This window comes from Meles meles, chromosome Y (assembly GCF_922984935.1).
Source record: "Meles meles chromosome Y, mMelMel3.1 paternal haplotype, whole genome shotgun sequence".
Lineage (NCBI taxonomy): Eukaryota > Metazoa > Chordata > Mammalia > Carnivora > Mustelidae > Meles > Meles meles.
In genome coordinates, this window is record NC_060088.1 from 44,363,419 (window position 1) to 44,367,724 (window position 4,306).

At 40.7% G+C, this 4,306-nt stretch overlaps 1 pseudogene; it reads right to left on the reverse strand.

Annotated features, from left to right (window-relative positions):
- Window positions 1-2,058: 2,058 nt before the first annotated feature.
- LOC123935872 lies at window positions 2,059-3,682 on the reverse strand (annotated as a pseudogene).
- Window positions 3,683-4,306: the final 624 nt, after the last annotated feature.

Here is a 4,306-nt window from a genome sequence, read left to right on the forward strand (position 1 = left end):
TCATGCGGCCATAGAAGATCCTCCCTCTTTTGGGGATATGCACAACTCCAAATTGCATGGAGTCATTGTGGGGGAAAAAGGAATCCTGATATCTGTTTCAGCAGTCTCCATGAGGAGGGATTTGAGTGCTGGGCTCTGTGTATGGGTGTCTGGGAACCCAAAATTGGGTTAGGATTTGGGCCTACGGTCACGAAGGCCTATTTCCATGGCAGGTCCAACCTGGTGGATAGACAGCCAGCTACCTGGGTGGCTGAGGAGGTCATTACTCAGGCTATGGTAGACAGAACACTAGTGCACAGGGTGGCCTATCATCATTTGGGGTTTTCTGGAACCCCATAGGGCACTTTTCCCTTCTGGTGAGCAAGCAGAGTGATGCATTATGGCTCCCGAATTCCCAATCTGGAGGCCTTGTGGTCCAGGAGTGTGAGGACCGAAGTCTGAAAACACAGGCTAAGGTTACTTTTAGGGTAGATGGCTCAGTAGCCCCAATCTGCAAAGGCTGAGGTGAGATCTCCAGCATCTGAAGTGAGGGCGAGAGCCAGACGTTTGTTCTGGCTGAATTTGTGTCCATGATCGCTGCTGAATGAATCAGTGGCCTCATGAGGCCACGGAGGTTTTCCCAATCTGGGGGTTGTTTGTTGCTGCAAACAGCAAGGTTTCATCCTGAGGGACAGGTGGAGTCCTGTTTGATGGCTCAAGTGTTCCCTTATGGAAATATTTGAGAGCAGGACTCTATTTTTGAATGCCTAGAAACCCCACCTTGAATTTCCATTGGCACCTAGGAATGAGACAGGTTGTATCTCCTGGCTCTGGGGCTAGACACCTCCCAACTCCCAATAGTTTGGTGTAATTCTGGCGGATGTTAGTTTCCTTTTTTTCTGTCTCAGTTGTCCCCTAGGAAGAGGGATTCCAAAACTGGACTCTGGGTATGGGCGCCCAGAAAACTCCACCTTGGTTTAGGATTTGGGCCAAGGAGAAGGCAAGTTCAATATGTGGGCACATGTTCCAGCTACCGAGGCCCTTATTTGAAATGGGGGCTCAGGCTGAGGGTCACAATGTGTGTTTGTGCCAAGGCTGCCCTCAAGAGTAGGCGTGACCTCATGGGTCATGCAGGTTTCCTCTGCTCTGAGGGTTTTACACCCTTCCCAACAGCAAGTTTTCCTGCCATGGTGAAGGAGGAGTTCTGTTTTCTGTATTAGGTTCCTCCATATCCACAGTCATCTGAGATAAGGTCTAGAGACAGATGCCTGAAAACCAAGATTGGGTAGAGATGATGTCCTAGGGCCATGGCAAGTCCATTCTGCTGTATATGTGGCCAGCTCTCTGGGTTGCTGATGGTAGGCCTTCCCTCAGTCTGTGTCAGAGAGTGCAGTAGTACACAGGGCGGCCTATGGTATTGGGGTGTCATGAGGGCTCTGCAGGTTCATCCTCATTTGGGGTATTTGGGCAACCCCATAGGGCAGTTTTTTTCTTCTGCTTGGCAGGCAGAGTGTTGCATTGTGGCTCCAAAATTAGTATGCATATTGTTATTTCTATTGGGAGGATTACTTGATTCTCTACTTCTAATTGTCATAGTTCTCCAGGTTTTAGTTCTTGAGTTAGGGTTATATAGGAGTCAAAGTTTAGGTCTTCATAATCTGTGTACTCATAACTTCAGTATCATTTGTGACCCATAATTTTTGCAGTCAAGGAAGGATTATTGGTCCTTCCTTGGTCTCATTGGTCTCATCTATTATATAGAGGATTCATTATGAACGTAAAGCAATTAAAATTAAAATGGTAGCAGGTAAGATAGTTCATACTGTTTCAAGTTCTTGAGCGTCTATAGTGCTGGTATGTGTTAGTTTAGAAGTTAGTATTAATGAAATGATGTAGAGAACAAGAGAGCTGATTGAGAATATGTTCATTAATGTATGGTCATGGAAATTTAATAGTTCTTCTATAATAGGGGAGGTTACATCTTGAAGGCCTCTTTGGAATGGATACACCATAGAGATATAAAGGACTTCAAAATATAATTTGACTTTGACAAAGTCATGTAATTTTTACTAATATCTCTTTATCAAGAAAGATATAGTGGTTATGATATTGGCTTTAAACCAGTTCTAAAGGGTTTAAACCAATTCAATTCCTTCCATTCTTATTTCGGTAATACTTAGGTTGGCTCTTTGAATGTATGATATGGAGGAGGCCATCCATGTAATCATTCAATGTTTGTTGAAGTAAGTTCTCCTAATATCAACTCTTGTTTGGATACGAAGACTTCTCAGATTATGAAGATTATTAATATTACTGCCGTCAATGAGATAAATTAGCTCATGGAAGACACCGTGTTTCATGTTGCATAAGCATCTGGATAACTGGAATATCGTCGAGGTATTCCTGATAGGCCTATGTAATGTTGAGGAAAGAATGTTATATTTACTTCTACAAATATAATTGTAAAGTGGATTTTTGCTCAAATATCATTTAGTGTGTAACCTGTGAACAGTGGGAATCAATGGACAAACCCTCCTATGATTACAAACACTGCCCGCATTGAAAGGACATAATGGAATTGTGCTACCATGTAGTATGTGTCATGAAGAACAATATCTAATGATGAGTTTGATAATACAATATCTGTTAAGCCACCCACTGTGAATAGAAAAATAAACCCTAGTGCTCATACTATAGCTGGAGATCATTTAATATTCCCTCCATGTAGAGTGGTCAGTAAGCTAAATACATTTACTCCCACTGGAATTGCAATGATTTAATAGCTGAGGTAAAGTATGCTCATGAACTGACATCCATTCCTACTATAAACATGTGGTGGGCTCATAAAAAGGATCCTAAGAAACTGATTGATATCATTGCACAGGCTATTCCTATGTAGCCGAATTGTTTTTTTTTTTTTTTTTTCCTGAGCAATAGGTTACAACATATGAGATACTTCCAAATCCTGGTAGAATTAGAATATCTCTTTGGGATGTCCGAAAAATCAGAATAAGTGTTGATACGGCATAGGGTCTCCTCCTGCAGCTGGGTCAAAGAAGGTAGTAGTTAGATTTCAGTCTGTGAGTAGTATGGTAATACCAGCTTCTAGAACTGGTGATCATAAGAGTAGAAGTATAACTGTTATCAGGACAGATCATACGAATAGAGGAGTTTGATATTGTGATAGTGCAGAGAGGTTATGTTGATAATGATAGTAATAAATTTAATGGTTCCTAGGATGGATGAGACTCTTATCAGGTGTAGGGAGAAGATTGTTATGTCTACAGAAGTTCCTGCATGTGTTAAATTTCCTGCTAGAGGTGGGTACACTGTTCATCCTGTTTCTGCACCTGCTTCTACCATGGAAGAAGTTAGAAAGAGATGAAAGGAGGAGGGCAGAAGTCAAAAGCTTATATTATTTATTCGTGGAAATGCTATGTCGGGTGTGCCAATTATTAAGGGTACCAATCAGTTTCTGAATCCTCCAATCATAATTGGCATTACTATAAAGAAAATTATTACAAATGCATAGGCACTTACAATTACGTTGTAGATTTGGTCATCTCCTAGTAGTGCACTTGGTTGGCCCAATTCAGCACGGATTAATAGGCTAAGAGCAGTGCCTACCATTCTGGCTCATGCACGAAATAAAACGTAAAGTGTCTTTATGATTTGTGGAGAATAATCATTGCTTTATGAACATAGGTAAAATGCCCAATAAAGGCATTAGACTGTAAACTGAAGAATGGGGGTTTGAGTCCTCTTTTTGCCAAGCTCTGTGGTGAAATATTACATTGAATTGCAAATTCAAAGAATCAGCTTCAACCCTGCTGGGGCTTCTCCCACCTTTTTTTTTTTTTTTTTTTCTTCGCAGAAGGAGAAATAGATTGAAGCCAGTTGACTAGGGTATTTAGATGCTAACTAAAGTTTCATGGGATGATAGCCCACCAGTCTAGAAAGGTGTTAGCTTAATTAAAGTGATTTGTGTTCAGTAGATGTGAGATATACTCTTGCATTCCTTAAGGTGAGATTCAGGAGTTAAGTGAATGGCACTTACTTAGGGCTTTGAAGGCACTTGGTGTTTTTAACCTAAACTGCTAGAATTGTGTTACTATTATTGGGGTTAATGGAAGTAATATGGTCGAAGTTACAATTAGTGGGGATAAAAGAATTACGGTTTTTTTGGTGTGTTTTCGAATTGCCATTTTTATTTTTATGGTGTTTATTGAGGGGAATATAGTTAGTGCTCTTGCGTGTGTTAACCACATATAAAAGTATAGGTTTAGTGGGGCTTTAATTGCTATAAATGTTCATATAACAATTATAC